Raw genomic sequence first — 14,536 nt, 5'->3', positions numbered from 1 at the left:
ACAGATAATAATTGGTTTGATGGCAGTTATTTTAATTTAGGGATTTTAATGTATTGTGACAACTGCCTGCAGTTCCGTTCACTCACAAGCCAACTATTGGCCACCCTCAGTTATCTGAGGTGCAGAGTACTATATATGCTCATGTGTAAGATACCCTCTGTTATAGGGTGGCCCTCAGTTTTCCAACAAGAGCGTTTATAAAAAGGCTTTATGTCAACTTGAATATGCATATTCTAGGAATATAGGCAAAGAGTGAAGTATCTACTTATGTTTAATTTATTAGTTTACTTTCATATAATTGAAGTCACATTATATAAAATTATTAATTTAGAAATATGACATCCTTCCATTCTCACATTTTATGAAATCATTTATTCAAATACTTCACATACTTTTTTGACTTTAGAGTCTTTGTCATGATTAGGCCACTTTTGTCATGTTCATTTCTATCTAACTTTTTTGAGATATAGTACTTCTTGAGTTTCTGTATGATGCTACCACCACAAACTTTATTCCAAACCCTGTGTGCTCATTCACTTAATGTAAGAATGTTTGTTTTATCCTTTCTTCCTAAAGGAGTATATTTATGATCTCTGCAACCCAGCACTTCTGTATGTCTTGTGTAAAGACATCCAAGACAAGCAATTGTAAAGCTCCTCCCCAGGAATATTTACTTAAATTGGTGTTAAAAATCATGGCCTCCTTTACTCTGTATTCATTCAGTCATTTATCTTATTTCAATTGCATAGCCTTCAGAAGTATCCCTATCTTGTGTTGATTGAGTTTATTTCCGGCTATCTTCTCCAAATAGTTCTTAAGTAACCTCTGAAACACACAACTCCTTTTCATGAAATCTGCAGTCTTACCAGGTAATATGTTTTTGACATGGTTTCTCTCTTTAAAATCAGTTGCCGTCACATCCAGCATTAGTGAATTACATGGCTTTCAATTTCTGTTATCTTGGAGGTAACAGGGTTTTTGGCATTCAGAAGAAGGTAATTAAGAGAATACCCCACAATATGGGAGACTTTGTAAGCATTTATACATAAGGCAACTGTCTCTTTTCTGAAATACACATTTTGGAGGACAGAATCTCATCTTTTTGTATATGTAAAGTGATCACAGGAGGTTGTCAAGGTATGGTGGCAAAACCAATCCCTACACACTAAGTTTCCTTTTCAGCCTCCTCTTCTGTTCCATGTGGATTAATTAGCATACAATTTGTGTGAAAAATACAGCAAATACAGCAATGATTTATTTCCTAATGGAATTAATTGGCCACCATTCCAAATAATGTAATCGTTATGTTTCTGACTATCTCGAGATCAATTCTGCATTTATTAACAGGCACACTTTATTTTAAAGAAGGATAATTGCCAAAGTATGTATAAATTCCTTTTTCTTGTAAATTGTAGCATATTTTAAAAGCAGAGGATGAGCTTAGAGTCATTTAAGGAAATTCCACTTAACAAGAATAATTAACCCCTACATTGGCTATTCAGTGAATTTGGACTTTTATACTGGACTTTACTAAAGTGGGTTGCATTCTGTTGCAGTGGCTTTTACACACTTTTGGCCATGATTCCTGGTGAGAACACAATTTAGATGATAGGCTAGCAACATAGATGAATGTGTGTAAACACATATACACACACACATACATCACTGAAACAAGTTTCATTCAACAATACTTGTCCTTTATTATGTGCAATCCACCCTGATGCTTCCTATCCTATTCTCTTCTGTTCTGTATGTTTGCCAACACACTGAAGTAATCTCTGCATTGGTGAACCCTAATATGCAGTTTAGAAAACACTGCTCTATTGTATTACATTTATCAGAAAAGTGTTTATTTTCTTATAGTATGAAATAATTTCATGTCAAAAGTTGTTTTTTCGTTTTTTGAATTGTTAGCATATTTGGATATTTGGTGGTATGGACAAATGATGCAGTAATCACAGAGAGAAACTTTATTTTTGAGTAGACATTTTGTTTCCAAAAGAAGAAATTACATTAGTGTGGAAAAGGGAAAGTGGAGTAAGAAGAATAGATTTGTTCTTAGATCTGTGGCTTTCTTGGATTGTGGGGACCATGTCAAGTCACTGGGCCACAACCTCCTTGCTGAGCTGGTTCCTCACGATTCTTTCCTGTCCTTCACTCTTCCTGCCCCTCTTCCTAGCTGCTGTCTCTTAGCCTCTAGAGTTCTGGACGTTTAGTTAAATTACTTAATTCTAAATTTTAACCTAATATTATTTCTTCCCAGATGTGAAAATAGTTTCTACGCCCACTTCCCTTCCAAATAACTTGAAAATATAAGAATCATTTTTCCCTGAGCCAGTACCTGGAAGAGTTCTGTCCTAAAGGAGCTAGAATTTGTTCTACAGATGAAATGTTTCCATAGTATTAGGTCATATGAAAGCCTAACCTAATCTTATGTTCAGGTATGATTGTGTTCTTTATGGCAGGCTAGCTATCAAAGTACACATAAATTCCTTTTTTAAAAGCTCAGCAGATTCCCCATCCAGTGACTAAAAACAAGTTACAAAGTGTCAGGCATTGCGCTAAGTACTGTACACAGCTAACTCATTTACTTCTCATAATGACCTAATTTACTCTTCATAACCACATCAGGAGAGAACTTATATTGCAGATAGGACTTTGAGGTTCTCAGAGGTTCCTCAGTGGCTACAAAACAGGACAAAGGGGATTTGCCTCAGGTCTAGGCACAGGAATGGGCCCAGACAGTTGCTGGTCCTGGAGTCTATTCTGTCCTCTGGGCCCAGCAGTAGCTTCCCATCCCCACTGCCCCATCTTGACTCTCTTGTTTATGATGCCTTCATCCTACTTGGGATGTCTGTGTGTGTTTGTGTGTGTGTGTGTTACTGTTTGTCTTAGTCCATTCAGTGTTGCTATAACAGAGTACCTGAGGCTGGGTAACTTACAAAGAAAAGAAGTTTATTTGGCTCACAATTCTGGTGGCTGGAGAGTTTAAGACCAGGCAGCTGCATCTGGTAAGGGCCTCATGCTGCTTCCACTCATAGTGGAAAGTGGAAAGACAGCGAGTGTGTGCGAAGAGATAACATGGTGAAAGAGGAAACGAGAGAAAAACCAAGGAAGCCAGATTCTTTTTAACAATCCGCTGTCTAGGAAACTATTCCATCCTTGCAAGAGTGAGAACTCACTCATCACTGCAGGAGGACATTCATCTGTTCATAAGAGATTCACCCCCCATGACCCATGCACCTCCCAATACTGCCACATTGGGGATTAAATGTCAACATGAATTTTGGTGGGGATGAACCACATTCAAACCATAGCACTGTTGCACCGACATCTCTCCATTCTTGGCCCTGTGGGGTGGCAAGGACTCAGAATGAGTTGGAATATAGTACTGCCATAATTAGCCATCAACAGTGAACAAGTCTCCAGGTTGGTCTGAGCCTCAGCTTCTCCAGCTACAAAAGGGGAAATGATGAAACCTGCCCTTCCCATCTCTTCCTGCACAGGGCCACTGGGGTCAAATAAAATATGAAGGCTACAGAAAAGTAAGGTAGATGTCTCACTTCCTTCATCATGACATTGAATGAAAGTGACTCCCTACCTAGTTCTAATTGCTAGTGTCTCTTTCCTCTAAACCAGAAGTTGACAAACTTTCTCTGTTTAGGGCTAGTAGTAAATAGGTTTTGTGGGCCATATGGTCTCTGCCACAACTCCTCCACTCTGCCCTTGTAGTGCAAAAGCAACTGTACACAATATGTAAACCTATTAGTGTGACTGTATTTCAATCAAAGTTTGTTTATGGATGCTAAAATTCAAATTTCATATCATTTTTGCTTCACAAAATGTTGATTTCTCATTTAACTTTTTGCAACCATCTAAAAACATAAAAAACATTCTCAGCTCCAAGGCAGTACACAAACAGGCAGTGGGATGGATTCGTCCCACGGACCTCAGTTTACTGACCCCTGATCTAAACTCTCACAGTGCTTTGTATCACTCTGGATTCCAGCAGCTCATGCTCATCTTTTCCATCTCTCTTGTCCTTTCAAAATATGCACCCACCCACACACTCATTTTTTCATCTCCCTTAACACTGAGAAAGATAATAGCATATGTATAGTATGCCCCCCACATGTATATTCTATATGCCCAAGAAATATTTATTGAATAAATCAGGATTAAAAATCTGTTGCTTTTGTATGTTTCTTGTTTTTTCATCTTTAAAGGAAATTCCACCTATTCTCTAGTAAAGCTTTGGGAATGATTGAGTTAAGATTTTGTGATTAAATATAAGGCTTTGAGATTCTTGCCTTAAAGTATTTCCCCCCTCTGCTATTAACCATAAAAGGAAAAGAATGTCAGGGAGGACAGAGAGGAAAAGCAAACAGACAAACAAAACCAACATTTCAGCATGAAAAGAGCTTGTTAGATGATAACTAAAGTGGCCAGATGTTTAGCTTTGCTCCCTTGGGTATCCTGCCACTATAGGGAACTCTGAACCGGCTGAAGTGTTTCGTGCCTCAGCTGCCAGCAGCCCTTGGTGATATGCTTTCCCCAAAATTTAACATGGGGGCCAGAACTCCATGCATTTGACTATAAATAAAGAGGACCTCATAGAATGTACTTTTTCTTTGTATTTCCCCACCATGTATTGAGGAATCATGCCCATCTCTCTAAGAGCAAAGCCTTGAACATACCTCCTGTTTTTCTTCTTAATAAGTATAGACTTGGAAGTGGAATTATTATAACATATGTAAATTGACATCTTCTCAAAATGGACAGAAACTGTATGCTGGAATTATGGCAGGGGTGTGTGTGTTATTCCACATAGTCTATGATCAATATGTTACTCTGTAATAAGGATTGTGTGTAAGTGTGTGCACATGGGTATGTAGTTAAGGGGTGGGAAGAAATAAATATATTAGAAGCTTGGGACCAAAATCACTAACAGTATCTACTCCTTATTAAAATTTGTTAAGGAAAGGAACAATTAAGTCAGCTTTCTGTTAAGTGCTTAAGTATTTTAACCTGCCAAAATATATTAATTTTCCATAACCTGGAAGAGAGATCCATGACACATGTAAAATAAATTATAAAGTATACTTTGACTTGACATAAATTGTTACTGCTATGGTAGATGATGTCTAGTCCTAAAGACAGAATTTTAAGCCAGTGTTAAAAGTGCATATTATTATACATTTAAGTCATGTGAGGTATTTGAAACCTGCTTGGGGAAGAGTGGAGGATGAGAGGCTCAGGATTTTGTTTGCTATTATGTCTAAGCTGCTCCCTGTGAAACACAACATGGTACTTACTGGCAGTGCAAAGACTGTTTTCAAAATTACTTTTAGTGGATGGATGCAGAGGCGATGGGGTGTTGTGGAGAGGGCAGGCTTAGAGAGGACTGCATGGTGATGTGATGGGTAGGCAATTATCCACCCGTCTGCAGCTTCTTATGTGGAATGTGGCTCCCCTTGATGAAGTAGAGAGAATGTGCATATGAAAGTGGATGATTCAGGTGTCATTTATTATGATATCTGTACAGTGAATCTTTTACTCTTTCTGAGTTTAATTTTTCCCTCTCCTGTCACATCTCCTGCTTCTCCCACTTGGGGAATTACAGTGTTTACATCTTGTTGTTTACGTTGATCACTCCCTTCCCTGCTGGAGGTTTTTAGCACAGTCTGCTTATCGTTGATTGTCTTTTCATATGTAGGACTGTGACACTGAAGCTGGCCAGAAGGTCTGTATAAGTTGGTGTGCTTTGCAGATGTCTTAGGTCAGAATCCTCAGAAGCAGACACCAAGAAGAGGGTTTGTGTGTATATGTGCTGCTCTATTAAGGAGATGCTCCTAGGAAAAACTGGGAAGGGAAGGGGAAGAAGTCAAGTAAGGGTATGTTCTCATTCAAACAAAATACTGCAAAGAGTGGCTTCAGCCTGATCCTGTGTGGGGTGGGGGAGCTCTGGAGTGTAAGTCAGCCTCAGAGTTGTCCCTGCCTGAATCTATGGGGTTGGTGTTTCATACTCCATACCTGTCAGTCTTCAGTTAAGAGAGGGGGTCTGTTGGGTGGGGACATAAATTCTCAGGTATTTCTGGCTCTTGACATGAAAGGGTGAAGCAAGTGTAGCCCTCCCAAAAAGAGCCATAGGTGCTGGCTGTTGGGTGGGAAAGCACATTGAAAGTAGGGACTTGAGGACAGGTGCAGTGGCTCACGCCTGTAATCCTAGCACTTTAGGAGGCCAAGGCAGGTGGATCACCTGAGGTCAGGAGTTTGAGACCAACTTGGCCAACATGGTGAAACCCCGTCTTAACTGAAAAAAAAAAAAAAAACTGGCTGGGCATGGTGGTGCACACCTGTAATCCCAGCTACTCAGGAGGCTGAGGTAGGAGAATTGCTTGAACCCAGGAGGTGGAGGTTGCAGTGAGCCAAGATCGTGGCAGCCTGGGTGACAGACAAAGCAAGTCTCTGTTTCAAAAAGGAAAGAAAGAAAGAGAGAGGGAAAGAAAGAAAGAGAGAGGGAAAGAGAGAAAGAAAGAGAGACAGAGAGACAGAAAGAGAGAAACACAGAAAGAAAGAAAGAAAGAGAGAGAGAGAAAGAAAGAGAAAAAGAAAGGACTTGAGTAGGACAACATTGTCCATCAGCAGGCCTCTCTACAGGGTAACCAAGGGAGCTATTAGGTTGTTCCACTGGGAATCTCCACATTCCAGTCTTTTTCCTGAGAAGTAGCTGCTGGCTCCTAGTGATACGTGTGTGTGGTGTGGAGCAGAGGGCTGGGGATCCCGCTGTTCTGGATCAGTGAACCTCCTGTTTCCAGAGCCTTCTCCACCCCATCCTTTGGTAGGCCTGCATCCCTGGGGTTCTACAGTTCAGTCATCTCAAAGAAAAATGTGTTGGAATCTTTTGTTTGTGAATATTCTCTCTTCCATTCTCTGTGGATTTATACCTGATGTATACCTTTATACTCTTTAAGAGGAAAAGATTAAAAATATATAATTGATGGTATTAAGGTGGTAAATTTGTCACCTTAAACCAGGAGTCACCCAAAATAAAAGCTAGAGTAGAATCTAAAGTAAAGCTAAAGTAGTAAAATGTTTAAATATATATGTATACACACATATGCATATATATGTAAGTATCTATATTCCTATAACTTCATAAAAAATAGGCTTAATAGTTGGTAATTAGCCAATCTAAGTATTATCTAGCAAAGTGCTATGTTAGTCAGAATGAATAGTTACAGTCTATTGTAATCATTAGTTGGATAATGTCAGCCAGTGGCTAATGTTGATCTCATTGGGCTAAGCAGGGGGACTTCTGTCTTTCACAATGTTTTTGGATATTAACACTAGACACAGGTCAGTAAACTGCTGATGTCAGTGTGAACCATGGTTCCCATGTCATCACATCAGAGTTAATCTTTGGAACTGAATAGTAAACAGAAACCTAAGTAATAACTGGCAGGCTCAGAAAACACTATTTGTTGTTCAAGGAATCTCAAGCAAAATCCACTGCCTTCTATATATAACACGTTTATTGAATGGGCTGGACTCAATGGGATGCAAATAGCCATCATCTCTTGTTCTTCTCTTACAGCTTCTTTCTACCCACTTAACAGACTTGTCTTCTCTTCCCCATGGGAATAAAATTTTAGGCAGGTCTCTTAGATCTCCCGGTTATTCTTAAGTGGTGAAAAGTTTGACTACTAGTCACATAATACATCCAATGTGATAATAAATAACTCAAATTCTCATCTAATATTTGATGTTTTTAAATTGCGATGTAACTTGAATAGTGAAGAAACAGAAATATCAAGTGTAGAGCTTGCTAAATTTTCACATATCTGAAAAACTATATAACTAGCTCTTGAATCAAGACATAGAACATTTTCTGGCCCCTGGGAGGCTCCCTCATGTGCCTTCTCAGTCAGTCAATATCAACCACTTTCAGAAAGGTAACCACTACTCTGACTTCTGTCACCATAGAGCAGTTTTGCCTGTTCTTAACTTCATCTGCGTGGAATCATATAGTATGTAGCCTTTTGCATCTGACTTCTTGTTTAATATTGTAGAGATTAATTCATGATTCATTCCTTTTTTGCTGTTTAATCCATTGTGTGAATATACTGAGTTTATCAATTCTTTTGTTGAAGGACATTAGGGTTGTTTTACTGTGAATATTATTATATGTTTATTTTGGTTTACATATACACTGATTTCTGTAGGGTATATACTCAGGAATGGAATTGTGGGGTCATAGAACAGGTATACATTTAGCTTTAGAGATATTGCCAGTTTTGCAAAGTGGGGACTACTTTGTCCAATTTATACTCCCAACAGCAGTTTATGAGAATTGTAGTTGGTTCCACGTTGGTGATAGCACCTGGTTTCCTACCATTTGTTTAGCTTGAGGCATTCTGCTAAGTGTGTAGTAGTGTTAAAGTTGTGTTATTTTTATTAATTTTGTTAAAATTGACACATAAAAATTGTACATGTATGGGATACAGTGTGAGGCTTTAATACATGTGCACATTGTATAATCATCAAATCAGAGTAGTTAGCATGTCAGTCACTGAAACTTTTATGATTTCTTTGTGGCGATAACTTTCAAGATCCTCTTTTCTACTTATCTTAAAATATATAATACCTTGCTATTAGCTGTAATCACCCTGCTAATGTAACAGAACTTATTCCTCCTATCTAACTGTAATTTTGTTCTAGCTTAGTTCTTTTTCTCAAGATCGCTTTGGTTACTTGGAGTCTTTTGTGGTTCCATATGAATTTTAGGATTGTTTTTCTATTTCTGTGAAGAATGCCATGGGTGTTTCTATAGGGATTGTGTTGGATCTGTAGATACAGTCATTTTAATGATATTAATTCTTCCAATTTATGAACATGAGATATCTTTTCATTCATTTGTGTCTTCTATTTCTTTCATCAGTGTTTTATAGTTTTCATTGTAGAGATCTTTTACATCCTTGCTAAAATTTAGACCTAGGTAATTTGTTATTTTGTAGCTATTATAAATGGATTTGCTTTCTTGATTTTTTTTCGAATAGTTTGTTATTGGTATATAGAAATGCTACTAATTTTCCATGTTGATTTTGTATACTACAACTTTCCTGAATTTACTTACTCATTCTAATAGTTTTTGGGGGGATCTTTCAGAATATACATATATATATATATACACATATATATGTGTATATATATTCATATCTGCCAGTAGGGGCAATATGACTTCTTCCTTCCCAATGTGGATGCCCTTTATTTCTTTGACTAATTGCTCTGGCTAGGACTTCCAGTATGATGTTGAATAAGAGTGGTGAAAATGGACATTCTTATATTTTTCCAGATCTTAGAGGAGAAGCTTTAAACATTTTCCCATTCAGCATGATGTTAGCTGTGGGTTTGTCATACGTGGCCTTTGTCATGTTGTGTTGAAATATATTCCCTCTGTACCTAATTTGTTGAGCATTTTTATCATCAAGGATGTTACATTTTATCAAATACTTCTTCTGTATCTATTAAAATGATCATACGGTTTTTACCCTTGATTCTGTTAATGTGACGTATCATGTTAATTGATTTGCCTATATTGGACCATCCTTTCACCCCTGGGATGAATCCCACTTGATCATGGTGAATGAACTTTTTAATGTGTTTTTGGATTTGGTTTACTAGTGTTCGGTTGAAGATTATTGCATCTATATTCATTAGGAATATTGGCCTGTAGTTTTCTTTTTGGTCTTTGTATCCTTGTGTGGTTTTAGTATTAAGGTAATACTGGCCTTGTAGAATGATTTTGGAAGTATTCCCTTCTCTTCAATGTTTTGGAATAGTTTTTGAAGAATTGGTATTAGTTCTTCTTTAAATGTTTTGTAGAATTTAGTGGTGGAGCCATCAGTTCCTGGGCTTTTCCTTGATGGGGGACATTTTATTACTGCTTCAATCTCATTACTTATTATTGGTCCATTCAGGTTTTCTATTCTTTTCTTTTCTTTCTTTGCTTTCTTTTGAGACAGGGTCTTGCTCTGTTACCAAGGCTGGAGTGCTCCTAACTGGAGTATTCCTGGAGTGATCCTAGCTCCCTGAAACTTTGAACTCCTGGTCTCAAGTGATCCTCCCACCTCAGCCTCCCAAAGTGCCGGGATTACAGGAATGAGCCACCACACCTGATCTTCTCTCTCTTTTTCTTAGTAAGTCTAGCTAAGGATTTGTTTATTTCTGCTCGGATATTTGTTATTTCTTTTCTTGTACTAATTTTGGGTTTAGTTCCTATTTTTCTAGTTCCTTGAGGTGGCTTGCTTATTTGAGATCTTTCTACTTTTTTGATATAGGCATTTATTACTATAAACTTCCCTCTTTTTTTTTTTTTTTTGAGATGGAGTTTTGCTCTCGTTGCCGAGGCTGGAGTGCAATGGCGTGATCTCGGCTCACCGCAACTGCTTCCCAGATTCCAGTATTTCTCCTGCCTCAGCTTCCCATGTAGCCAGGATTACAGGCATGCAGGCATGCGCCCGGCTACACGGGAGATGCCCGGCTTTTACTAGAGACAGGGTTTCTCCATGTTGGTCAGGCTGGTCTCAAACTCCTGACCTCAGGTGATCCACCTGCCTCGGCCTCCCAAAGTGCTGGGATTACAGGTGTGAGCCACCACACCTGGTCTAAACTTCCCTCTTAGAACTGCTTTTGCTGTATCCCATAGGTTTTGGTATGTTCTATTTCCATTTTCATTTGTCTCAAGGAATTTTTAAGTTTCTATTTACGTTTCTTCATTGACTCATTTATTATTCAGTAGCATGTTGTTTAATTTCCATGATTTTGCATACTTTCCAAGGTTCCTTCTGTTATTGATTTCTAGTTTTATTCCATTGTGATCAGAAAAGATTGTTGATATGACTGATTTTTTAAATTTAAGATTTGTTTTGTGACTTAACATGTGGTCTATCCTGGAAAATACTTCATGTGGTGTTGAGGAAAATGTGTATTCTGTAGCTGTTGGATGGAACGTTCTGTAAATGTTTGTTAGGTCCATTTGGCCTAGAGTGCAGCTTAACTCTGATGTTTCTCTGTTGATTTACTGTCTGGATGATCTGTTCACTGCTGGAAGTGGGGGTGTTGAACTCTTCTGCTATTATTGTATTGTAGTCAACCTCTCCCTTTAGGTCTATGAATATTTGCTTTATATATTTGGGTGCCCTGGTGTTGAGTGCATATATATTTAGAATTGTTATATCCTCTTGCTGTACTGGCCACTTTATCATTATATAATGGCCTTTTTTTGTCTTTAAACCATTCTTAACTTTAAAATAATCTACTTTCTCTAACATAGGTATAACTACTCCTGCTCTTTTTTAGTTTCCATTTGCATGGAATATATTTTTCCATTCCTTCACTTTCAGTATATGCATGTCTTTATAGGTGAAGTGAGTTTCTTGTAGCCAACACAGAGTCTTGTTTTTTTGTTTGTTTGTTTGCTTGTTTTTGTTTTCCTGAGATGGAGTCTCACTCTGTCACCCAGGCTGGAGTGCAGCGGTGCAATCTCAGCTCACTGCAATCTTCATCTCCTGGGTTCTAGCAATTCTCCTCCCTCAGCCTCCCAAGTAGCTAGGACTACAGGTGCGCATACCACCACACCCAGCTAATTTTTTGTATTTTTAGTAGAGACAGGGTTTCACTGTGTTAGCCAGAATGGTCTCCATCTCCTGACCTTATGATCCACCCGCCTTGGCCTCCCAAAGTGCTGGGATTACAGGCATGAGCCACTGCGCCCAGCCAGGGTCTTGTTTTTGAAATCCATTCAGCCACTCTATGTCTTTTAATTGGAAAATTTAATCAATTTATATTCAAGGTTATTATTGACAGATAAGGATTTACTACTGCCCTTTGGTTACTTATTTTCTGGTTGTTTTGCAGATCATTTCTTCTTTTATTTCTTTTTTACTGTCTTTGTGGCTAAGTGACAGTTGTCTCATTTTAAACTTCACTTCCTCCAGCTTAGACAGGCTGCTTCTGTGCAGCCACATTGTGACCAGAGGAAACACACACACACTTATTCGGTTGGCAGTAGACATGCCTTTTGCTCCCAACATATCCCCCTCCCTGTACCCCTATTTTGCCCTGCTCGCTCTGACTAGCCCTTAGATTTCTCCCAGCAAGAGTCAGATATCAACACCTGGGTTCCATAAAAACCAGAGGGCCTGTGTCTAGTTCCTGAAGTTTCTCTTGGAGCTTTCTTTACCTGGTATATTAGTCTGTTGAGGCTGCCATAACAAATACCATAGACTGGGTGGCTTAAACAACAGACGTTTATTTTCTCCCAGTTCTGGTGGCTAGAAGTCCAAGATCAAGGTGTTAGCAGGTCTGGTTTCTCCTGAAGCCTTTCTCTTTGGCTGGCAGGTGGCTGCCCTCTTGCTGTGTCCTCACGCGGCCTTTTCTCTGTGTGTGCATCCCTGGTGTCTCTTCTTCTAAAAAGAACACCAGTCATGTTGGATTAGGGCCCCATCCATATGAGTTCATGTAACCTTAATTACTTCTTTGTAGGCCCTGTCTTCAAATGCAGTCACATTGGGGGTTTGGGCTTCAACATGTGACTTTTGTGGGAGACTTAATATTTGGTTTGGTGTGTATGTGGGTGGAGCACTCTGCCAACTCTTCAACAACACACAAAGTAATCAATTGGCAGTCAATTTTGTTAAAGTACAGTCAGAGACCAGGCATGGTGTCTCACGCCAGTAATCCCAGCGCTTTGGGAGGCCCAGGCAGGTGGATCACCTGAGGTCAGGAGTTTTAGACCAGCCTGGCCAACATGGCGAAACCCCGTCTCTATTAAAGATACAAAAATTAGCTGGGCATGGTGGTGGGTGCCTGGAATCCCAGCTACTTGGGAGGCTAAGGCAGGAGAATCGCTTGAACCCGGGAAGCGGAGGTTGCAGTGAGCCAAGATCACACCATTACACTCTAGCCTGGGCAACAAGAGTGAAACTCTGTCTCAAGAAAAAAAAAATACAGTCAGTCATTATTTAAATTACTGGTCGGGAAGATTGTTTTATAATAGAAGTAAAACACATATAGTAAAGTGTATAAACTACACAAATCTTTAAGTGTACAGCGTGATGAATTTTACATATGTATAAACCTGTGTAACCACCACCCAGATCAAGATCTAGAACATTGCCAGCACTCACTGAGATCCTCTCACGCTCCCTCCCATTCTGTGCCTGTGCTCCCCAGAGGTAACCACCATTGCTGCTTCTGTCATTGATCATTTTTGATGATTCTTAAACTTCATATAAAGAGAACCATATATACATTTTTTTGGTCCAGATTCTTCGACTTAACAAAATATCTGTAAGATACATACATGTTATTACATGTATCAGTAGTTTGTTCATTCTCATTGCTATATGGTATTCAGTTGTATAAACATACAACAATTTGTTTATCCATTCTCCTATTGATAGAAATCTGGGTTATTTTCAGTTTTTGGCTATTATAAACAAAACTACTATGAACAATGTTATATATGTCTTTCTGTCTTTGTATTTCTTCAGTATATATTTAGGAGTGAAACTATTTGGTCATAGGGATGGGCATGTGTTTAGTTGGAGACATTTAGTCAACTGTTTTTATAATAAGTACCTTTCTGTTTGGTGTAATCTGAGCATATATTCTTCACAATTCAAGGATAGATGTATGTATACATGCTCTGTTTTAATGCAGTGATTTATTTTTGTTAATTTCCTTCTGATTTTGTTGTCCAGCTCAGTTAACTGAATGTGATTTTGTTACTTTATCTATCAAAGGGAAATGAGGCATATGCTTCTGAATTCACTGGATACTGAACAGGTATACTGAATTCAGGTTGTTCATGCATATTTGAGGAAGGTTTTTGTCACACTCTGTTAAGAAGCCAACAACCATTCACTAACAGATATTTTGTTTGTTTTATCTGAGTTCAACAAGGTTAAGCATTCAGAGTATTTTCATTAAAAATAGTTTCGTGTATAACAAAACAAGACAGTACACATTTTAATTTTAACATCTTCATTTTAAACATTGAGTTCCATTCTAACCAAAACATAACACTTTTAGCCAGAATGCTGTTAAACATCTTTAAAACACCAAGTAACAATAACATGGCAAATGTTTGTGTATTGCTTACTATAAGTAGCATAAGACACTGCTCAAAGCACTTAACCTACATTAACTCATTTAATCCTCACAACAACACTATAAGGCATGCTGTTGTTATCCTCATTTTGCAGATGAGGACACTGAAGCAGAGAGGTTAAGTGACTTGCCCAAGATAGCACAGCCAGTAGGTGACAGAGCCAGAATTTGAATGCAGCTAGCCAGAGTCCAGAGTGTGTGCACATATAACCAGTATACCACACTCCCTGTAACTCTGTCTCTCATCTTCCTGTTTATTCATGGGGGAGGAGGCAGTGGGAGAGAGCATTCCTGCTTTCTCATTTCTTAGACATTTTCTCAGTTTGGATTAAAGCTGTAGCAGTTAAAATCTTTATTATTA

The 14,536-nt window shown here is 38.5% G+C and overlaps 1 protein-coding gene across 4 annotated transcripts in view; it reads left to right on the top strand.

Moving 5' to 3' along the window:
- Nucleotides 1-14,536, top strand: part of APBA1 (amyloid beta precursor protein binding family A member 1) — a 241,529-nt gene that overhangs the window by 8,054 nt on the left and 218,939 nt on the right. The window contains exon 2 of one of the 4 annotated variants that reach the window (XM_055091880.1): nucleotides 10,026-10,199. The exons of the other annotated variants lie outside the window; for them this stretch is intronic. The gene's annotated coding sequence lies outside the window, so the exon portion shown is untranslated. The remainder of the gene's footprint in view (nucleotides 1-10,025; nucleotides 10,200-14,536) is intronic. 4 annotated transcript variants of the gene reach the window in all.

This window comes from Pan paniscus, chromosome 11, assembly GCF_029289425.2.
Source record: "Pan paniscus chromosome 11, NHGRI_mPanPan1-v2.0_pri, whole genome shotgun sequence".
NCBI lineage: Eukaryota > Metazoa > Chordata > Mammalia > Primates > Hominidae > Pan > Pan paniscus.
This window is presented reverse-complemented; position numbering and strand designations above follow the sequence as displayed.